This window comes from Capra hircus, chromosome 26 (genome assembly GCF_001704415.2).
Source record: "Capra hircus breed San Clemente chromosome 26, ASM170441v1, whole genome shotgun sequence".
Taxonomy (NCBI): domain Eukaryota; kingdom Metazoa; phylum Chordata; class Mammalia; order Artiodactyla; family Bovidae; genus Capra; species Capra hircus.
Window position 1 is genome coordinate 7,377,922 of NC_030833.1, and position 23,817 is coordinate 7,401,738.

At 49.1% G+C, this 23,817-nt stretch overlaps 1 protein-coding gene across 3 annotated transcripts in view; it reads left to right on the plus strand.

Annotated features, from left to right (window-relative positions):
• CTBP2 (C-terminal binding protein 2) overlaps positions 1-23,817 on the plus strand; it is a 167,854-nt gene that overhangs the window by 49,822 nt on the left and 94,215 nt on the right. For all 3 annotated transcript variants that reach the window (XM_018041152.1, XM_018041154.1, XM_018041153.1), the window contains exon 2: positions 1,246-1,349. The gene's annotated coding sequence lies outside the window, so the exon portion shown is untranslated. The remainder of the gene's footprint in view (positions 1-1,245; positions 1,350-23,817) is intronic.

Genomic DNA, 23,817 nt, shown 5'->3' on the forward strand with positions numbered 1-23,817 from the left:
ATTAGAAAGAGCACAGGAATATGGCATTCTTTCTTTCTTTTTCTTTTAATTAAAAAATTATTTATTTATTTGGCTGTGCCTCAGCTGCACCATGTAGAATTGTTAGTTGTGGCACATGGGAACTAGTTCCCTGATCAGGGATAGAACCTGGGCCCCTCCCTGTATTGGGAACGTGGAGTCTCAGCCGTTTGACCACCAGGGAAGTCTCAGGAGTGTAGTTTCTTCTGAATGGTTTGAAAAGTAGAGTGCAGCTGGGAAACAGGTTACAGTAATTTCATACATTTTTAAAAAAACATCAATCAACCGTGTGAATCCTGCTTGATTGTAAGGTGAGCCTGGAAATGGTCAGGGTCGGCTGCAGCAGTTCTTTCTCACGGGACTTGAGAAGGACTGCCCGAAAACATGAACACCCCTGGTGCCTGGCACCTCTGATGTTGCAATTGTTTCTGTCCTTCATGGGAACGGCACACAGAAGACACGCCTGCGCCCAGGTGTTTGCCTTTTCTATCAGTCCTGGGAGTTGTAACTTCTGCGTCCACCCCCCTTACTGCTCTGAGTGTACAGGAAGTGGTTCAGATAATGTGGAAGGTCCCATATATTTCCTCTTCGTTCCACGTATAGTAAAATAGATGTGAGTGCTGTTTAATGCATCACCTCGTTTCATATTGCATTTGCCAAGAAAGTGCAGTTTTATTGAACATTAGGATTGAATTCTTAACTGAGTAATCAATTTCGGTAGTAAGTTAAAATGCCTTCTATTAATGACAACTGCAACCGTTAATCAGTTACAGTGGATTAACAGTTGTCAGCACTTATGCTAATAGCACTTATAAACCATGGGATTCTGGTTTGCACTTTATAATTCCATATTTCTCAAACTGCTGGTAAGATGGTTTGCTTGAAGGTATTGATTGTTTTGTCCCTTTGCTTGCTACTTGGAGATGTAAAGAAGTTAAGTGACATTTTCATGGTGATGACACAATATCACCTTCTGGTTTTGCACACTTGGCTTCACGTCAAAATAGATGGAAAGAGATCATTTGTTCTGGTGCTCTACTGTTTAATTTGATCTGGTGTGTGACTAAAGCAAGACAAATGGTATTTTTAATGAAACCATTTAATAACCTCTGGTAGCTTAGAATCGAAGGCATTGGAAAAATGCAATTAAAGGATGGCTAGATGTAAACAACAAAGAAAGAAATCACTGCCTCAGCTCCACTGACCCATTTCGTTTTTGCTTTCAAGGTTTCATCGCCTTAAATGGTTTTGAACCAATGAAGCTGGATTCTCTTAAAAAAGACGGACAGCCCATCGTGTGAACTATAGAGTTTGTGGACAAATTTATGTTGGTGAGTTACTATAAAATGGCTCCAGGTAAAAGTTCAGGTTTTTCAAAAATCCCCTTTGGAATGTGTTTTCAATTTGTTGATGACTATGGATCTCCGACAGCCTCTGGATATTTCATTGGGACGTTTAATAGCGGGATCATATTGATTGTCTTTCAATTAATTGCATCTGGTATTTTCATTTATCAAAAGCAAAATACATGTAATTAACTCTGAAGCAATACAGTTCAGTGTAAAGTGATGTTGCTGCGGTCGCTGCTGCTATAGAGATAAGTCAACGGAAATTACACTAGGAAACTCGAGTCAGGATGGAGCCGTGTTAGGGCTTCTCGACATATTAATTACAAAGAATAAAAATGAATTAGGGAAATAGTCCCATGCCATGCTGAGTGGCTCGAGCAAAATGGTAGATGGACGTCTTTAGGAAGAAAGCAGCTTGCTGATGCTGGTGCATCTTTAATGAGCTAAGAGTCTGAGAATTAGAGACCTCCAGGATGTCCTTTTTTAATTTTTTGCCACAACCTCACAGGGCTACGGGATCTTAGTTACCTGAAAGAGAAAGTGTTAGTCACTCAGTCGTGTTCGACTCTTTGATCCCCCATGGACTGTAGCCCGCCAGGCTCTTCTGTCCATGGAATTCTCCAGGCAAGAATACGGCAGTGGGTAGCCATTCCCTTCTGCAAGGCCTCTTCCAGACTCAGGGATTGAACCTGTGTCTCCTACGTTACAAGCGGATGCTTTACCATTACCTGGCTGGGGATTAAGCCTGTGTCCTCTCAGGGGAGTTAACCATTGGACCACCAGGGGAGTCCCTCAAGGATGTCCTGAACATAGAATTATTTCTCTCTGGTGGAATGGATTAGGGATGTGGGTGTGTTTTGAGGAGACCCTTCAGTTGCCGGCCCTCATGTGGAGTGTGGTTGAGAAAATACGGATGGATAGACTTCAGTCCCCTTCCTACCACCAGAGCAAGGACTTGGAGCGGGCAGGGTGAGGGGGCTCCTGAGTTAATTTCAACGTGCCTTTAGCCATTTCCCACAAAACCTTTACAGAGTCTCAAAGTGCCAACTTCTCAGAAATGATTGATTTTCATCCTGCTAGGGAAAAAAAAAATTTGCTCCTTGAGCTGACAGTGTCATTTTAAAGCCAGGGAAAAAAAAAGAAGGTGAGCAAAATTTCTTGGTGTTCTTTCTGTCTAGGCCCTGGGTTTACTCCCTGCAGTATTGAGTAGGACAGACCATCTCTTAGCTGTGGGTCAGAGGCTCACAAAGAATTTGTGCAGCAGCGTCTGTGCCTGGGACTCCTAAGCAGGTCCCTGTACGTGGTCCTATAGTAAATGTTAGTAATAACACACAAATACATGCTGCCTTTAACATGTTAGCCTTAGGCGGCCTGGCTTTGGTGGGTGGTCCTGCCTGGGCGTGAGAAACTGACCCTCAGTCTCAAGCCAGCCAAGGAGGTATGGCCCGGGAGGGGTCTCCCTGTACAGTCTCCCCCCATCCCCCGTGGAGGAGAGTCTCTTGTGGGCCCTGGGGCTGCTCCCCCGGACCTCGGCCTGCAGAACCTGCTCCGCGGCAGGTCCCTCCTAAAGGCCTTTATTTGTGAAATGGGTAGTTCTACTGCAGTGGTCCCCGTGAGCCCCCGCCTTGTCTTGGGTTGGCCAGAATGTTTGTTTAGATTTTTTTTCCGTAACATCTTATGGAAAAATCCAAACGCACTTTTTGTCCAACCCAATAGACGTCCAGAAACCTTTGCCAAGAGTCGTCTGAGAAGGCTGCCCGGCCGAAGGTCGCAGCAGAGTGTACAGGTCACAGAGGGTGACTTAACAGAGAGGGCTCCGTAATCTTTGAGCACGTCTCTGTTTTGAGGGGATGAGAAGCTAGAAGTAATCGGTGAACCTCCTTTGGGACAGTGGGACATGGGTGTGTCTGTTTTAGTCATGGAGGCCTCTCTCAACCATACACGCTCAATTTGGCCTTTGAAAGCCAGTATTTCTTTCTTTTCTGTCTGCCACTCATCTTGTAAAAGAAGCCTTTGTTTTAAAGACCTCATGTGCTGTAATCTGCCCCGGGTTCTTGGGCAGGGACGTCACTGCACACACTCTTTGTGGACGTGGGAGAATTCCAAGACAGGGCTCTGGGGCTGAAGATGTGTTCAGCGGCTCACGGTGATGGAGATCCTTTAGTCTCCCAAGCGCATCCAGTTCCACATCCAAGCACTGGCAGTGCCCGACCCAAACATCAAAAAAATGGTTAAGTGACAGCATTTTCATTTGATTCAACCTAATAATTGTACCACTGCAGGATCCTGTTGATCTGTGATCTCTATCTCAGAGAGAGGAACATTCAGTTCAGTTCAGTCGCTCAGTCGTGTCCGACTCTTTGCGACTCCATGAGCCATAGCACACCAGGCCTCCCTGTCCATCACCAACTCCCAGAGTTCACCCAAACTCATGTCCATCGAGTCAGTGATGCCATCCAGCCATCTCATCCTCTGTCGTCCCCTTCTCTTCTGCCCCCAATCCCTCCCAGCATCAGGGTCTTTTCCAGTGAGTCAGCTCTTCGCATGAGGTGGCCAAAGTATTGGAGTTTCAGCTTCAGCATCGGTCCTTCCAATGAACACCCAGGACTGGTCTCCTTTAGGATGCACTGGTTGGATCTGCTTGCAGTCCGAGGGACTCACAAGAGTCTTCTCCAACACCACAGTTCAAAAGCATCAATTCTTCGGCACTCAGCTTTCTTCACAGTCCAACTCTCACATCCATACATGACCACTGGAAAAACCATAGCCTTGACTAGACGGACCTTTGTTGGCAAAGTAATGTCTCTGCTTTTGAATATGCTGTCTATGTTGGGCATAACTTTCCTTCCAAGGAGTAAGCATCTTTTTGTTTCATGGCTGCAGTCACCATCTGCAGTGATTTTGGAGCCCCCCAAAATAAAGTCTGACACTGTTTCCCCATCTATTTCCCATGAAGTGATGGGACCAGATGCCATGATCTCAGTTTTCTGAATGTTGAGCTTTAAGCCAACTTTTCACTTTCGTCAAGAGGCTTTTTAGTTTCTCTTCACTTTCTCCTATAAGGGTGGGTGTCATCTGCATATCTGAGGTTATTGATATTACTCCCGGCAATCTTGATTCCAGCTTGTGCTTCTTCCAGCCCAGCATTTCTCATGATGTACTCTGCATAGAAGTTAAATAAGCAGGGTGACAATAGACAGCCTTGATGTACTACTTTTCCTATTTGGAACCAGTCTGTTGTTCCATGTCTAGTTCTAACTGTTGCTTCCTGACATGCATATAGGATTCTCAAGAGGCAGGTCAGGTGGTCTGGTAGTCCCATCTCTTTCAGAATTTTCCACAGTTTATTGTGATCCACATAGTCAAAGGCTTTGGCATAGTCAATAAAGCAGAAATAGAAGTTTTTCTGGAACTCGCTTGCTTTTTCCATGATCCAGTGGATGTTGGCAATTTGATCTCTGGTTCCTCTGCGTTTTCTAAAACCAGCTTGAACATTAACATGGGATAAAATGCATCCAATGTCAGAATGTGATGGCAGCACACTTCCTGATAACAGACTTTTCCTGGGCACCTAGCATGCTCAGACATTCCGCCTCATATGATGGTTCTCAGGACATACGTGTTTATAGCGTAATTTGGGGGAACAGTTTTTTGGCAGCGCTCTGAAAAAGCTCAAGAAGTTCAGTGTGACCCTGGAGTTGGCCCTAATTGGAGCACGGCCACCATGCCTGGAGGATGATGCCTCGTGGTGTCCGCGACCTCACCCATGGCAACTGTGGCCCTGTTGGCCTGGCTCCTCCCCAGCACTGGGCACCCTGCCAGCGGATTAACCTTTGCCCCTGCCCACCCCCAGGTATACTCGCAGGGTGGGGTTCGTCCCTGTCCCAGGAACATGTGTTAGTTCCGGGCTCTTCTCTCCTTGGCTCATTCTTGTGCCCAGCACACTGTACCCCACTTTTCGGGTGGCTATCCACTCAGCCCCACCTGTAGCCCCTGTGGGGCAGCATCTTGAATTGCAGCCTGAGAAAGGGACCCCATGTCAATTTCAACCTGATAGGTTACCTGTCGAGGTCTCCTTCTAGACACATCTTTTTTAATGTGGGGAGGGGAGAAGGAAATAGATGAAAAACACAGTTCATAGGAAGTCCGTCTTGGAATGGCAGCCCTGCGTGGTGCTAGGACCATGCGTAGGTCTTTCTTGTCTACTTGGCATATTTGTGCGTGTCCTCATTTAAGGGCATTAAGATTTCTCTTAATATTTCTAGACTTGATACTCTGGCTTTCGTGGATTTTTCTTTTCCTGACTTCAAACCAGACATTTCCACTTTCTCCCCAGAGAGGCTCCTCTGTTGTCCATAATGAACAACTACCTACCTGCTGCGTTAAGACCTGTTGCATTTTGTCCTGCTGTTACTATCCAGCCTGTAGTTGTTGCTTGCTCTGGTGAAAACCCCACATGCCCCCAGTTTGCGGGTTTCTGGGACCAGCATTCTCCCGTGGTTCGGATGGGTCCATTGTTTCTTCTTGTGCCGTTTTGTCATTGAGCATTAATATTTGTAGCGGTGCCAGGTAACCTTGTAATTTCAACAGAAGTGTCGGGGAAAGAAATAAGTGCTTGTTGTCAAATGTCTACAACTAAGTGGAAACACAAATCACCGCCCTTAGCTTTGATTCTGTAAAGTGATGGTGGGGTAGCGGTGGCTGTGGTTTGGCAGACACAGCGGGGCATCCGGCTGCCTGCACCCAGAGAAGCATGTGCGCTGCTTTATTTTGACAGATTGTGATAATGCTGTAGAAGCTTGACCGGCCTCACAAAACCCCAGGGAAAGGTGATCTGAGGTTCTGCAGACGCCAGTGATTCAGAGGGGAGGGCCTTGCGAAGTCTGCCTTGGGGACCAGGCAGGTCTGACCTGAGTATGGCTTCATTGGGCCAGGGGGCTTCAGTCACATCGTCTCTGGTCTTTAGGGTCTCTGCCCCGTTTCTGCCAACACAGCTTCCTTCTCCCCTGACAGAAGGGGAAAGGACTGCCTTACCCCAGAAACAAATGCCTGTACCCTGCAGCCATACTGACTGCTGCTTCCCCTGGGCACTGGAGGGACCCGGCTCTGGTCACGCTGGTCCTCGATTGTGGCCTCCAGGCTCCCCTGGAGCTCTCAGTCTGCACAAGGGGCGTGTGATCCTCCAACTTTTAGGCTAGAGGCACGGCTGCCAACGTCGGAAACCACAAACCAGAGCAAGAGTCGCTGGGCCTTTCATCTCCGGGGACTCTCTAGATGAGAAATGGCCAGGAGGCCACGATCTGGGCGGCGGGGATGATGCTGATGGAGCTGCAGCTCGCTCTCCATGGGGAGAGGGGAGGGCCCTGCTGGAGCTCTGGGTTCCTGGCTCTTGTCTGTGTTTCTTCCTGAGCCGCGGCTCCAAGCTCCTGCAGGGGCCCTTCTCTGGAAGATGTTGGCTCAGCCCTTATCCTTTCCTCCTAGAATTTCCAGATTCCCACAAGGCTTCTTGGGCAGCCCCAGGGAGATCAGCCAGCCAGTCCCCTTACTGTCCGTGTCCTGTTCACATGGGGTCAAGTCCCCAGGCCTCTCGTTCTAGTAGGTAATTTTTCTGCTCTGTTGGTGCTGTTCCCTGCCTCCCGCCCCTCCAGACTGATGGCTGGTTCTAATCCAAGGCTCTTACCCAGCCAGGGAGGCATGGAACTCTGGCATCCATGTGTCTGGAATATAGGCAATCTGCCTCATGGACTTCCTGGGGTTCCTGGCCTGGGAGGGACTCTGCTGAGCTGTTCTGCTGGGCAGGGGGCGGGCCTGGCTGGGAGAGACTGTTTCTTGCAGCCCTCTGTCCTGGGAGGGACACGAGTTGGGTCATCACCAAGCATGCTATTCAGTGTTATGCAGGGACAGGCTAGATATTGGCCCTCTCTTCCCAAGATCCTATGACCTTGGCTGAGATTGTTGTTTTATTAGTGTGTAATAGTAGTATTAATTTATTAAGTGATGCTGAGATCGTATGCCAGCATGTGGGGCCCACGAGTAGACCTGGGGCTCAGACTCCGACAGTGTAACCCCAGATTCAGGGTTCCCTAGGTCCCTGCTGAAACACTTGAGTCCTCTGACTTGCTCCCTCCCGGCATACAGGATCCCTCTGTAGCGAGACTCGGTCATTATTGCTCCTGGGGTCTGAGACTCTCTGGGAAGTTCATGTGCTTGTCTGCGTGATGGAGTCTGTCCCTGCCCCAGGCACTTGGTTCCCGGGATGGGGGAGCTGACCGTGGGCTGGCTGCCTGTCCCCGGGGGTGTGACTGTGTGCCGGGAAAACCCCTCTGAGGCCAGCCATGATGGGGACCTGGACAAGCCCGCACACGGGGATTCCTGCCCCTGGCCTCCCTGATAGACAGGAGCAGGCGCCCCAGGTTCTGGAGCCACCAGGGGCCTGTGTCACGCGTCTGATCCTTATCACTTCCCTGGGACTGGGAGCCAGGTGGGTGTGGGAGGGAAGAGTGGATGGAGGTAAGGACCTGCGACAGGGTTAGGGCCAGGCCGGCTGATGGACATGCTTCATGCTGACTGTAAGTTTCAGGTTGAGTGTGTACATGTCAGTGTGTGAGTGGGTGGGGAAATGGACTTTCTTGTATAAAATTGTTTGGATCTCAGGCAAGCATTTTGGGTTGTGATTAATTGGAGAGGAAGAGGTTATTTCTTTGTATAAATATTTTTGTTGAGCATTTATATGTTACCACTGCTGCTGTATTTCTAGAATGCATTGGACCAGCTAAACGTCTTTTAAAAATACTGTCTTAGTTTTAGGGCCTTTTGGTGGTCATTCCATCTAGATATTTGTGGAGGAACACACAGTACCTCCCCAGGTTCAAGTGTACATCTGGCCCTGCTTTCAACTTCTCAGATGGAAACGCTAAGGAAATACTCCATAGCCCAAGAATCAGTCCACGTGATGCGGAATGATCCAGGACACTTCGGAGTTTCTTCATTTACTTTCTGGATCCTGATTTGCCATATATTTTCTGAAGTCAGGCTTTAGGAAGTGGCTGGACTTCAGTCAGCCGAGGTGGAAGTGGCTTCCCCCTGCCCTTCCGTCCGTCTTTTTTTTTTTTTTCCGTCTGTCTTAAACACGTGGTGGAACACTTTTGCCTTATTGATGGTTGATTCTTTTATTTTTTGGCAAACTTGGCAACTCCCACCTGGCCCCATGCTATTAAAAATAAGTCTTCCTGGTTTGCAATTCATTCTTCCACGTAGCAATTAAGATAATTCCCTTAGACTCTGTACCAGTTAAAGATAAATAGGAGGTTTTAAAAGAAAATGCCTTGTAATCCATCGGTTTGTGTGAGCGGGGAGATGGGTAATACTTGAGAATGTCCGCCGTGAGTGGACTCCTGTGAAAGGGGGTAAAATGCAACATTTTTCTGTACTTCTCTGAAGCAGCAGCCTGAACAGTGACATTTATACATATTTTATAACGTGGTTTCTTTAAGCAGAGGGCGCAAACAAATCAATTTCTCAGCAGTCTACTGTTTAAAGGCAACAGCAACAACCTGTGGGGTAAGTTACAGAAGCTGTTAAAATTAATTATATTTGTCAAAAAGATAAAACATTAAGGAAAAAATGTGAATATGCAGGGTTAAGAAGCAGACCTTGGGCGAGAAGCAGTTCCGAGCCTCTGATCCGGGTATTTAATTTCTGTCTCTTCGTGTGTCTACCGATCGGCTCCCGGGGCTCCCACCCGGGACCCGCTTTCCAGCCTTTCTGCAGGCTGACGGATGGATCAGATGTCCTAGTGAGCTTCCTCAGACCCGCTTAGGGCAGCCTTGATTTGTCGGGCAGCATTGTGCTGTCCTTTAATATAGGACGTTTGCAGCAAATGAGTCTTGGTGCAAAGATATCTGGTTCCTGTGTCTTGTAACTCAACACCTAGTCTGTGGCCACCTCCCCTTTTCCGGTTCAGCGTATACATTGTTGAACTCAAAGGAAACCTTTGTTGGCCAGAGCAGGGTGTAACCTGCAACTCCTTGAAAAATTCAGCTGAAGCAGTACAGGGCAGCGTTTGCGTTCGTGGGGTCCAGAGGGAGGCTGTTGTTGGCTGCGTGGGGCTTTCATTCCGGGTACTGGATCCTCAGGACAGGTCTTGCTATGCAGGTTTCTGGGGTGCCCCTTGGTGCCTCAGGTCATGACCACCTGCGTCCCAGCCCCTCTGCATACTGCAGACAGGTGTCCACAACTCAGAAACGGACATGTGGGAAGAAGCACCATGGGAAAGGTGGGTTCTGCATCCTGCGAGGTATTGACTCAAGTTGCCCTTGGCTCCATCCGCATCTCTTGATCAATATTGATAACCTTTTCTGGACACCCATTGCTGCCCCAGCTCATGTGGGTCCGCACTCTTGTTTCCTGGGTACTGGTGAGTTCCCCAGTCATTGTTAATGCAGAAACCCAGGACTTGAGTCTCTTCTGACTCCATCAGGCGAGAGGAGACAAAGATTTTGTAAAGAAACTCAGATTCAGAAGTGGTGCTCTGTTATCATAGATTCTTCCAGAGTGATTTCTGCAAGCTTTCTGAAGCAGAGGTCACATCTGATGATGCCCTCATGATCTCTCTGATTTTTCTATACATGGTCAACATCTTACAGATGCCACAGGACCACCTTCTTTTTTTTTTAAGCTATTTATTTATTTGGGTGCACCAGGTCTTAACTTGTGGCATGCAGGATCAACTTCCCTGACCAGGGCTTGAACTCATGGCCTCTGCAATTGGGAACATGGTCTTAGCCCCTGGACCACCAGGGATGTCCCAGGACTGCTTTTTGAATAAATGAATCCCAGGCTGTGGAGAGACCAGGGAGGTGCAGGGTGCCTGAGCCCATGCTGGAGTCTGTCCGTCCCAGCATCTGTCGGAAAGGAAGGGTTGACTCTGCGTCAGCTGGGAGTGTTTTCTGCTGACAGAAGGCAAACCAGCGTGTGCTACACTACCTGTTTGGAAGAGGTGTGTGTGTGCTCTGAAATGATAAATCCACGTTCCTGAACTTTCCGCAGCAGGAGAGCATGTCTGTGCCTCCCCTGTGTGCAGGTGGGCATGTGTAGGGCAGGGAGTTTGAATTCTGCGTGTCTGGGGGACCCAGCTGTACTCTCCTCTCATCTGGGGGGCTGTGCTTGTGGCGGCTTTGTGGGCAGGAGGCGGTTGTGATTCAGCCGCCTTGATTGCGTCTTAGCTGGGATTACGAGGACCCGGACGTTGCCCCCGTCCCTTGGGGCCGAAGGACAGATGGCGCACATATCAGATTCCTTCATGGACACAGTGTGGCGGCCTGCCCTGCCCTGCCCGCCTTTGGAGATCTGGAGGCTGGGATTCTGTGTATGCGGATCTTGTTTGTTAAAAACCCGAACTTTGAGAATCCAGTGCTCCTGACTTTTCATAATTCAGTCAGGCTCACCGCCACTTCCAAATTACAGTGGAAGAGGACCTCCAAACTGCGACGCAGGGTTGAACTTCCTCTTGAAAGAATTATTGACTGGTACTCGGATCCCCCACGGCCAGTGGCAGCACCGTGGAGGCCTATTTCAGGCTGGAGAGACTTCTGCTGGCGGTGTCTAAACGAGGCAGAGGGATGTGGCCTTAGGCTTGGCCGGAAAGCTGCCCAGCTCTTTAGTCTGGGACTACGCGAGCAGGGAACAGCCCTCAGGCCTTGACACCTCCTCCTCCTCGTGTTTCCACCGGGAAGGTTAAGATTGCAGTGGCCAAGGCCTTGGTGATGGTGGCGGCAGGGTCCTGAAGGTGGAGCCAGGAGACGCTTGCAGAGTACCCTGGACCACCTCCAATGGCGTCAGCCTTGGGCAAACTAAACCCCTCTTTACTTAGTGCCACAGGCTCTCTCTGCCGATTGCGGGTGAGTCAGTACTAAACCAGAGTTAAGGGGGTTCAATGAAACATCGTCAAGGAGGGCTTGGCCAGTACCTGCTGCGCCGTGAGGGCTTCATAGAGAATGACTGCCGTCGCCATCACCGCTGTCGCCGTCGTTAGCAGTATCCGCAAATGAGATGGTCACTCAGCTTGGAGGGGAGCCCCAGTGACCTGCCCATGGCTGGAGGAGCACAGAGCCCAGGGCACCCCTCAAAGGAAACACCCGTGCTCTGGGTGAACCTTGAGATGAACTCTGTAGACTCCCTTGTTCACTGCAGCTCTGTCTGGCTTTCCTCCTGGGATGTTGAAGTGGCATGCACCCCCCCTTTCCCACCAGCCTAGTAATGATGTTTTCTTCGTCAAGGGATGGAGAAGGTGTAGGGTTCCCCGAGGCGTTCCCCACATGTTGCATGTTGAGTTTGAGCTTTTATTTTCATGAGGATGAGCTGGTTGCAGCCATAGCAGAGGTGAGGTGCTGGCGGCCGGGATCTGCGCCCAGGTGTGCCTGGCTACTTGTCTAATGATACGTGTCCTGGGAGCGGTCCCCCACTCTGCTCTCAGAGGCTCGGGTCTCTGCAGTTTGCCTGAACACAGAGTGTGACCAGCAGGGCTGAGGCCGACTCAGCTCCTGGTCTCTCCCCAGCGGTGACCGGGTCAGCCGTGGAGAGGGACCAGCACACGGGGCTTTATCCTGAGAGGCGAGCCGGGAGAGGCTGGTTAGCACGGCCACTTCACATGAAAGGCTGTTAGATTCAGGTCACCGGGTTTGGACTCCTGCATTTTATGGCAACGTCTAAAAATGCAGATTTGTAACAACCAACGTTAATGAATTCAGACTGTTTGAATTTCACACTGAATAATGGCTGGAATTATCAGAGCCGGGGGCTTATGAGATCCTTGGATCGGTATAATCTTTTCTCAAGATTCAATTGATAGCATGATGTAATATCACATTACTTTTATTAACAGTCCTGGCCATAAAAGAAACATACCTATTAGGACAGGAGAATTTAGTAAAAATAGTAGTAATAATGAGACCATTTGGAATGTGTAATCTATTCGGTAAATTTCAAGATGCCACATCTCATTTAAAATGCAATGTTGTGCCCGTAGATACTGAAGGTAATACCTCTGTACCCTAGGGCTTCCTTTTTTTACATTAAAAATACTCTATTTAAATGCAGATTTGATTTGCAATCTAGGAAGAGAAGCATAGGAAGAAGGACAACTCTGCATCTATTGAATCAATTCTGGTTTCACTGAATCAATTCTGGTTTCACGTAGTTCTCTGCCTTTTCGCCCTTAACCTTCTACCCCAAAGGGTAATCTGTAAACACACAACTTTAGGAAAGCGCATAAAGTTTCAAAGGATAATAATGATGTAACATCTTTGTCTTCCTTAGAATTTTCCTCCACACACATCCCACCATCCCAAGCTGAAGAAACACAAAAGGCCCCCAGATTTCATCAGAGGGCAGAAGCTTGAACTGATTCACAAGAAATGAACACACATCCAAGAACTCTGGTTAACCTAATTTCTTTCTAGACTGTATTGCTTATCCGTGTGTGTGCGTGTGTGTTTTATTCCCCCCCTGAGTTCTGTTCTTCCATGGCTTTTTTTCCCACGTGCATTTAAAGCTCGTTACCTGGAAAACTAATAGAACAGCCATATTGCCGGGTGCAAAGGTCAGGAAGAGACAAGGGCTTCCCTTCCCGAGTACAGAAGCAACGCGTTTGATGTTGAGCTTCAGTTACCAAAGAAATGGATTTATAGCTTTTGACATTCTACTCTTAGAATTAATTAGGTGGCTAATCATTATAAATACCATTTTCTTTTGCTGTTGTCTCCATTTAACAGAGCATCTCCTGCTATACGCACATGTCAGTTTCAAACTGAGAGTTGTGTTTTGGCTTTTACGCACTGTCAAGGGAAAATGAAAGTAAATTCTTTATAATATGCTAATTGATCTATTTGGGAGTTTTCAGATATAGACAACATCTGTGCTTGCCAGTAACACAGTTAATAGCTTCTGATCTTCCATGTAAGAAGAGGTTTCCACTGTATGCGACCTCACTGAGACATACTGTGTCCTCCCCAGGGCTTGGCCCTATGGAATTTGGGGCCTGAGGCCATGGGAGTGGTCCCTACACTTTGTGGCACCGAAGACCGATTTCACAGAAGACAATTTTTCCACAAACCAGGAAGGTGGGGGGTGGGAGGATGGTAGTGGTTTTGGCACGGTTCCAGCATGTTACATTTATTTTGTACTTTTTTTTTTCCTAACTATTTATTTTGGGCCGTGTTGGGTTTTCGTAGCTTTGCTCAGGATTTCTTTAGTTGCAGTGAGCAGGGGCTACTCCTTGTTATGCTGCTTGGGCGTCTCACCGCGGTGACTTCTCTACTTGCAGAGTGCGGGCTCTCCACGCGTGGGCTCAGCCGTTGTGGTGCACCAGTTCAGTTACTCCGCAGCACGTGGGATCTTCCAGGACCGGGCTTTGAACCCAAGTTGCCTGCGTTGGCAGGTGGGGATTCTTACCCACTGCGCCACCAGGGAAGTCCCACATTGTGCACTTTTTATTTCTAATCTAATGCTGCTGCCGAGCCAACCGGAAGTATTGGTCTGTGGCCCGGAGGCTGGGGACCCCCTGATAAGGAGGACGGCCAGCTCTAGTCTTATGTCCCCACCCCTCACCCCAGCCTAGACCAGACTGGCTGGAGGGATGGGTTCGGAGCAAGTGACCTTAGGCTTGGGCAGCCCTCAGAACCTTTCTGTCCTCCTTGGAGATGCCACCTCCTCTGGTCACAGAGTGCCCTTGTATTTTCCCTTAGGCAATGGTTTTGGCAACTCAAGAACATGTTCTCTTCTTCCAAACCCATAGTTAGGAAGCATCCTGTCTTTTCCTACTAGGTGTGAGGAGCTGCCCCCTATAAATTCTGCCTCCTGGGAAAGGAGAGTTTCTCCAGCAGTTGGTGGCAGATGTTCCAGGTTGGGCAGGGGAGGCGTCCCTCCAGTGTGCCTGGACACTGGGGCTTGTATTGCAGGCCTGCCCTGCTACGGAGCGCTTGTGTTTGGAGGGCGCTTGTGTTTGGAGGCTTGAAGTGGTTCAGCACTGGCTCGCAAAAGGAGGCAGGTTGAGTCCAGGGTTCTGAGAAAGCCTGTCCCTCCTGGGTGCTCAACTGCATTCGATCTCCTCCACGTGGCTGGTCCTGTGAAAGTGGGGAACAGGGAATCTTTATTCTTATTATCTTAGGGGCTTCCCTGAGAGCTCACTTGGTAAAGAACCTGCCTGCAATGCGGGAGACCTGGGTTCGATCCCTGGGTTGGGAAGATCCCCTGGAGGAGGGAAAGGCTACCCACTTCAATGTTCTGGCCTGGAGAATTCCACGGACTCTATAGTCCATGGGGTCACAAAGAGTCGGACATGACTGAGCAACTTTCACTTTCCTTATAGTGGATAATGGGGGTGAGTTGCCTGCTCTTGGCTCCTGGCAGGAGCAGAGGTGGGGTTTGAACTTAGGTCTGGGTTGTACCTGCATACACAGCCTGTTATGCCCCATCACCATCTCCCAGAAGCCTTTGGACACTGGGTATAAAGGGCTTGATGTTGATGTTGAGTGTCCCTGGCCAGCTGATCTGATTGTCCTCTCCCTGCAGACTCCCAAGTTTGTTTGCAGACAACCTCTGATCGGGGGCTTCTTGACCGAAATACTCCCAGACAGCTGCTCTTGTTGTGTTCTGCTTGGGATCCAGAGCTTCAAGGACCCAACCTGGCTGGGGGTGGCCCCAGACCAGGATAAGCCCCTCGGACTTTGCAGTAGTCAAGCCCCCGGGCTGGACCAGTGCAGGGAGGGGAGCGCTAACCTCAGAGGGTCTGTCCCTCCTGTTTTTATCTCTGTTTAACAGAAGCAGCCCCCACGCTGCCACGCTGGCACTGTGAGGACGTAACTGGGGTGGGGGCCAGGCAGGGGAGAAGGATGAACAGCAGGTCTTCTCGCCCGCCCCCTCCCTGGAAGCCTGGCCCTCTCACCCCCAGGTCCTGGTCTTCCTGCGGGCTGCTGACCACAGAGATTCCAGCCAAGTGATGTATTAAGGGCCGGCCATGTGCTGGGCACTGCTCAGCGCAGTGTATCCTCCTGTGAGCCCTGATGCTCAGCCACCTGTGATGGTGTGTAGGTGTTGTCATTCCCAGCACAGGTAGAGAAATGGGCTGTGCCATCTGAGGGTTTCTGTCCAAGACCCTACAGCTCGGTCTGTGGGTTGAACACTTCCTACTTCACACCTGCCCAGGGACCGCTGGCTGAGAGTTGCAGTGCGTAGTAGGGCCTTCACGAGGGTGGTTAGTGACTTTACTGTTGGCCTTTTTTTTTTTTTTTTTTTTCAAAAAATAGTTATTTGGCTGCGCTGGGTGTTAGTGCAACTCATGGAATCTTCGATCCTTGTTGCAGCTTGCAGGGTGTTTTAGATGTGACGTGCAGCATCTTTAGTTGCGGTGTGTGGGATGTAGGGCCCCAAGCAGGGATTGAACCTGGGCTCCCCACACTGGCAGTGCAGAGTCTTAGCCCCCGGACCACCAGGAAAGTCCCTCTTTTCTCTCGTTTGAACCTAGATCCTTTGGCAAAATCACTGCAGAGGGGTTGTCCTTGAGACTGCTGAGTTACCAGCACCCGTGACCCATTCATCTCTGGCTGAACTTGTCCATTCAGGTGCACTTAGATGTACACACACTTGCACACATTCAGATACACACGCACACTCACATGCACACAGATGTGGACACACTCCTACATGCACACATGGGGGTGTGGCCCTCTTGTGGTGTACCCTGTGACGGAGGGGCTTCTCAGGCCCATCCCCGGGTGCTCGGCTTGGCTGACTCTTGGGATCAGCTCGAACGTGTACAGGCTCTCTGCTTCCATGGTGGTGAGCAGAGGTCTTAGACAAAGACATCCATCTACACTGTTGGCTGAAATGTTTATAGAAATGGAGTTGGGGATAATTAGACGCTGCTGCTTCTTTCTCCATCTTCCCCAGCTTGACGCGTAGGGGCAGTTTCATCTGAGACTAGTAAATGTTATAATGGATTTAAAAGAGGAAGCTGCGTGGCCCGGGCTGGCATGTTAGCTTTACCACGGTGGCCACCGGAGCCTCTCATCGTGTATGGATCAGATGATTTTATTATGCCAACATTAATATTGGGCGCACACACGTAATCTAGAGTCAGCAGGTTCATACACTACTATCTCATTAAATTTTCAGGCAAAAGCTGCAAAAATTAATTGGAGGCGTGTAATAGTTTAGAGTGTGAGCCAGCTTATGGTAATATAAATTATATGAAGAGAAGACAGTTTTATATACTGAGAGGGGGAAAACCGGTTTACTTTAATGAGAAGAGATAGAAATGTAGAGCTATTTTTTCATTACAGATGCACTCGAAAGTGTTTGGACTTAGTTGATGAATAGAGTTAATTCTTTGCTACAGTTCCAATAATTCATGTTGCACAGTTTAATGACTTCTAGATAAAAACAGGATTGAAATGTTAATTCCTCTGAAGAAATTGGGGCACCCTTGTATATCAGGCATTCCCCCCTATTAAACCGCTAGTTAATTTCACTAAACAAGTCTCCTGGAGATATTTCATGCTACATAGACTTTTGTATTTCCTACCTGAGTTAGCTTACTTTCTTTTTTTTTAAACCGTTACGTACTTGATTGTCTTAAGTGAGAGAATTTGTTGGGCAGAGCTGTGTCTACATGATTTGACCCAGTGGAGATTTGTGAACATAACGTTCTGTATTTCAGTGACTGAAAACTTTTCTTTTCTTTGCTTTTGGTTTGACTGTGGTTTTGGCTGGGTAGGTCTATTGTCCCTATTTCTGAGCTGGAAAATAAGAAATCTTGATCAGACCGTATTCGATTCCTGAGGCTTTGTCTCAGATTTTTCATCATCGTGTTTTTTTGCATTTTTGTTTTCTTTTTCACTTCTCGTAATGCGGGGGCTTTTTATTCCCATGGAGCTGATTCAAAACTGAAGTCAGTGTCTGCTCTTACTCTTTAACCTACTCTCAGAAAAAAACGAGTAGGAAGTATTAAAGGTAGTAACAAGGCCTTGGGCTTCCCAGGTGGCTCAGTGGTAAAAGAAGCCGCCTGCAATGCAGGAGAATCCGCCTGCAATGCAGGAGAATCCTCCTGCAATGCAGGAGATGTGGGTTTCATCCCTGAGTTGGGAAGATCCCCTGGAGAAGGGAGTGGCAATCCACTCCAGTGTTCTTGCCCGGGAGATCCCATGGACAGCGGCTATGGGGTCTCAAAAAAGAGTTTGATATGCTTAGCAACTGAACGACGATGACAAACAGAAAGTTGAGTAATGGTGGTGCTGTGTAATTAAGGAATATTCAAATCTTCGTGTTTAGTCCCAGATTTTTTTTTTTTTTTTTTGGAGTGTGGTTATTGTTGTTTTGCTTTAGTTTATGATTTGTTTGTTTTACACTGGGGACAGAAAACAAACTGAGTGTTTAAAAAGGGAGGGAAAAGATGACTCCACCCTGGTTCTCCGTTTTCCTGGTTTGCCATCCACGGTGGATGCCATGTTCCAAGAGCTTCCTAGAAAGGACTTATTAGGGCTGAGGAAGTGAAGACCTGGGGAGACTGATTTTTTTGCGGGGAGGGAGGGGCTTGCCACGAAGCACGTGGGATCTGAGTTCCTTGACCAGGGATCAAATCCTCAGCTCCTGCACCCTTGCACCGGGAGTGCAGAGTTTTAACCACGAAAGCATCAAGGAAGTCCCAAGGCTGACTTTCAGGTCCCAGGAGGACACAGGGACGGACCACTGCCTCCCACTCCACCCCCACTCAGTTAGTGACCACTGGGCCCAGATGTGGTTATGTCCCGGGAGTGGTCTTATGGATTCTGTTGATCGGGTTTGAGGTTCTTATCTGTTGAAGTAGGCTTTCTGAACCCTTCCATCCCTCTCTTTACCTTTGTTGGTTTAAGGACCTTCTAACATTTCGGGGTTTGGTCTTTTCTCCTGAGATCAGTTGGTAGGTGTGTGTCCAGCTTTGGCTTCCGGAGCAGTCAGTGGCTCGGCTGGGAAATGGAACATGAACTTGGAGCCTGTTGAGAGACTTGCCCTGGGCATCTGCTTTCATCTTGCGATCAGGAAATGTGCCCTTTGCGCTCCCGGCTTCTGCTTCCACCGCACGCAGCTGTGGGCTGGGTACGGTCATAACGTCTCCCAAGACGTCACATGAGTGACGTCTCTTCTGTCCCACGTTGGTGGAAAGTTAACTTGTGAACCGTCGATCCCGGCCATTTCTTAGCGTTCCAATTCCTTTGAAGCTTCAGAAGCTTCAATTTAGGATTCTTTTCAGGGCGTTTCTCAGCTTGGGGGGCTCTTGACATTTGGGACCCCTACTGAGTCCCTGTTGGGGAGCTGTCCTGTGAGTCCTGGCCCCACCCACCAAGTGCCAGGCTCACCCTTCCTCCCTGCTTTCTGGCAGCTGGTGTCCAGACACATCACCCGAGGTGCCTTAGGTATAGGTGTCCCTACGGAGATCACTTTTTTCCCGGGCTGATGTCTCCTCCACGCCTGTTGGGAAATCGCCTTCTAGCTGGTTCTGCGTCTCTGGGAACAGACGGCCTGCGCACCTGTGTTGGCTGCTTGCTCTCTGGTCCTGGTGGAGGACGAGGCCTCCTCCCTGCTCTGAGACGCGGTCCTCCTCCTGCTCACCCCGCAGACTTGACACGGGCGGTTCCCGGCAGTACAGTACCTTGTCATGGTGACCTGTCGGGATGGGCCCCCCGGTCCTTGGACACTGGGCCTCAGCATCCCTCAGTCTGAACTGGAGGGGCCTTCTCAGCGCCAGGCATAACTTACTGCCTGCTTTTCCCTGTTTCTTTAACTTTTAATTGAAACCGTTTAGTTACCACCCCTGCTGCTAGGAATCTGGGGACAATTAGGGAAGTCCCATCTGTCCTTTGAACCGCGTTCTATTGCCTTTTCCGTGCTATCTCCAGAAGACGGCGGGTTTGAACAGCCCTGTTTCTGCTTCCCCCTGGATGATGGTGGTTATCTCAGTTGAATGAGTTACGGCAACTCTTTAATTCAGTTATTTTCCCCAGCGTGGGTTTGGAGATGATTTAGTGGAGTCGGACGCCTGGTTTTCCAGTGCAGCGCGGTGACACCACCGGGGCGGTCGGGGGGGTGTTTGCAGTTGTCATTTAACAGAGGAGCACCTTCCCTGCCCGCTTCTCCCCCCACCGCCTGGCACGAGCCCCTGTTTACCATTTCAAAACAAAGATTGGAAACGGCAGATGCCATGGGCTTTGCCAGTCTTTCCCCGAGGCGAGGAATTATCTGTCCAGTAATATTAGGTCAGTGAATTCCTACCCAGCTGTGTGTCTGAAAGGAGGGGATGGGGAGGGGCGGCCTGGGTGCTGGTCGGGAAGGCCGTTTATAAATCTATAAATGGGCGAAACCGGCCCCTCTCCTGCTTTGCTGTTTGACTGGGAATTAAACAAAGCGTCACGAGTGGAAGGTGTGTCGGACAGTCACTTTAACCAGTTTGCTTTCTAATGTGGAAAATCTGCCTAAAATAGGACCTACTGCCGTGATTGTCCGCAGACAGGCAGGCTGGGTCAGACGCTTGGACCAGAGCAGCACGTGGAGTGACAGCATGCCTGTTTTGGCGAGAACTCGGTAACCGAGTCGGTCTTCTGTTTTCCCTGGGGGCCCCAGGGTGCCCATGGGCCTGGCTCCAGGTCACAGGACACGGTGAAGCTGTGTTCCTGGAGAAGGTTGCCATGCCCTCCTCCAGGGGATCTTCCCAGCCCAGGGGTCGGACCCATGTCTCCCGCGTTGCTGTGCTGCGCTTAGTCTCTCACTTGTGTCTGACTCTTTGCGACCCCGTGGACTGTAGCCCACCAGGGTCCTCTGTCCATGGGGACTCTCCAGGCAGGAATACTGGAGAGGGATGCCATGCCCTCCTCCAGAGGAACCTCCCAACCCAGGGATGGAAGCCAGGTCCCCCGCATGGCAGGCGGATTCTTTCCCATCTGAGCCTCCAGGGAAGTCCATGAATACTGGTGTGGGGTAGCCTATCGCTTCTCCAGGGGATCTTCCTGACCCAGGAATGGAACTGAGTCTCCTGCATTGCAAGCGGATTCTTTACCAGCTGAGCTCTCAGGGAAGCCCTTGTTTCTGGAGGGTGTTTTTAACCCAGTACTAGGAGTGTTAAATGCTTACTGAGAAAGCAGGCCAGTGATGATGGCTCTAACTTGCAGGTTTTTCCAGGAAAAGGCAGGAGCCGGGACACCAAGGCAGGACAGAGCCCAGGCAGCTTGGGCCCCGGAATCCCCGGCTGCCAGGTCCATGCAGTGTCCCCCAGCTCTGGGCACTGGTCATGCCCCACCCAGCAGCCCCAGCTGGGCCGTGGGCCGCCCTTAAGCTCCAGAAGCGGGGGCTGCCCCGGTGCCTCTGTGGAAGGTGGGCTGTGTCCCTGGAGGGGGGAAGATTAGTAAGACGCTCTCAGAGATTGTGAGTACGAGGTGATGAGTCAGACTCTTCAGACGTGGAAACCAGTGTCGCCTCCAAAAATGGCCATGTGTGCCCTTTGACCTCCTAATTCTCCCTTTCCCACCCATTGCCAGGAAAGCTTTCATACACTAAGATGGTGTTATTTGATGGCAAAAAGACAGATGCCTCAAGCACCCGACACTGGGAAAAAAGCTCATTCGTTTTAAAATGATGCTTTCACAGTTTGAAATAACATAAGTAGAAGGCTTGTCTTGAAGTGGAAAGATCCAATATTGAATGTACATTTATGAATAAAGCCAGAGAAATACTCGTGGGGGAAATCTGATGATGAATATTTTATAGTGCTTATCTTTAGCTGGTAGAATTTGGGTGTGTTTTTTTTTTTTACCCCACTCCCTTCTCATTCCAGTCAGTATTCTCTAATGAATATATGTTGTCTTTTGTGGGTTTTTTTTTTTTTTAATAGGGAAAAAATTTGATGGTCATCTTGATGTTTCCAGAAGGGTCATATGCTTAATGAAGAGGGACGAAATGCCCTACAAGATTTATAAAAGCAAAGTCAATCATTCCAACTCAAGATAAAGCGTCAGGGTTTTTTTCTCCGTGCTTTTCCTGAAATTATGTATAAAGGGTGTATAAACACAAGGGTTTCTGCTGACTTATCCAAAAGAACCCAGCCATCCCCGTATTTCCCTGTGACTGTCTTTGGTCCCGTGAGTGGACACAGGACTCTCTATGCCAGTGGGTCTGTGTACTTGCTTTGTCTTTAGGTTTTTGCAACACCACCCACCCCTGCTGTCGTTGTCTTTCTTGACCGAGCTGTGTGTGCTGGTATCCAGCTGCCCTTTGGTCGCCGTGTGGCTTTGGGAAATAGTTCGTGCTCTCTTGTGCCTCAGTTTCCTCCTTAAAAACAGGGGCAGTCGTGCCTGTCCGGTAGAACTCAAAGTACTCCACGAGTCGGTGTTTGCCCGCCGGGTGAACCGCCCTGGCTCCTAGAGCTCGGTCACAGTGCCTCTCGCATCTTCCCAGTGTTGGTTTGTTTTGATTTTTATTGGCATATAGTTGATTTACAGTGTTGTTTCCCAGTGTTTTTAACAACCTGCATTAGTTCACATTCTCCCCATATTTGTAACCACACACATGTAACACTTTAAAAGCACAGAACTCAGTTCATAATACGCATCCTTTGCACTTAACGGCCCTAATACAGCAGCCAAACTCTACGCCTCTCCTCAGAGCTTTTCACAGATTCTGTGTTTAAAGGAAAATCCCTTTTGGGTTACTCCTGTCCCTTCCCCTCCCCGCCACAAGCAGACGTTATCTGTCTGGAGCAAGCATGTTTGGGTCATGGTCTTCGAGGACTGTGGCATTGGAGCTGCCTCCTGGAACCAGGAGAAATTCAAGGGTGGACCCGGCCGGGAAAGTGTTTCCAGGGACAAAAAATGAGTGCTGACTTATGGGGGTGACGGGGCGGCGGTTTGTGCAAACAGAACCAGCAGAGACAAAGGTGGGAATCCTATCAGTTGCGCCCATCCAGGATGGGACGGGTCCTGAGACCTGTGTGCTGCATGATGGGCTTTCGGTGGACAAAATTAAAGCTGTCATTCAGTAACCCCAGCTTGACTCGTCCGCCTGGAGTCAGGCTTTCCCTGCTCAGGCTGTTTCTTCTCTAGTTCACCTCTGTGCCCAGCTTTTTGAAGAAGAACTTCACTGATTCCATCAGGTAATTTTGCTGCCCCAATTTAAATTGCTTTTTGCCTCAACCTGCTCCTATGTCAGAAGTCTCTGTAGTTGTATTTGCTTTGTCACAAGAGTGTTGAAAAGGAAAACAATTTTTGTTCTCTCGTCTAAAGGCTGTTGCCAGGAGCAAATATCTGAAAGTTAAAAAGAGAATGTTTTGCATCATATTATCAGGCTCAGGAATATCCTGTGCAGGGCTCGGCTTCTTTGGGGGACATACATGAGAAATATGCTTCGTGAGAACACTTACTCATATTCTGTTGCATGTTTTGGGGAAGAAATTAGAATCCGGCATTTGGGTCTCCGATACTAATTTTACATCTCAGAAACCAAATTGATGAGTCCTGGCTAGAGGGAAAGGCACATCTGATAGGCTACAAAATTTAAATGGTTCCTTTTGATATTTTGTCTTCATTGATTTGCTCAGTAGAATTCATCATTGAATCATGAGGGCTGGGCAGAGCTGAGACTTGATATTTATCTCCCTTCCAATTGGATCTCCTTATTTGGAGTGTTTCTTTAAGGTAGATTTGCACAATGGTGAGAAGCAGAATTATGGGCAATGTGATGTTATGTGCTCCTTCTTTTCATGTGTATTTTAATTTTGGTGGGGGAGCATACCACACAGCTTGCCTGGTGGCTCAGACAGTAAAACGTCTGCCTACAATGCAGGAGACCGAGGTTCGATCCCTGGGTCAGGAAGATCCTCTGGAGAAGGAAATTGAAACCCACTCCAGTACTCTTGCCTGGAAAATCCCATGGACAGAGGAGCGTGGTAGGCTACAGTCTATAGGGTCACAGAGAGTCTGGACATGACTGAGCGACTTCACTTTCACTTTATACCACGCAGCTTACGTGAACTTAATATCCCATAGCAGGGATTGACCTGTGTCCCCTGCAATGGAAGCAGCCCCTGGCATGTATTTTAAGGAAAATCAACACTCTTACACACCTTAGGCAGAACCGTTGTTTTCCAACAATTGGGAACAGTAAGTAATTCCCAGGAAAGAGACATCCTCACATGCCTTTGAGTCATACCGCACAGTCCAGAAGATAATGGCGCCAGAGGAAATTAGGGGTCATCAAGGGCGTAGGCTCTTCCGCTGTGTCCACTGATGAGGGGTGCTGCCGCTCCAACCCTGCTTGGGCTCTGTGGCTGTGATTGAGTGACAGACACTATCGAATGAATGTCTTGAATGAACGCGTGCTCAGTTGTGACTCTTTGCAACCCCATGGGCTGTGAGCGTGCCAGGCTCCTCTG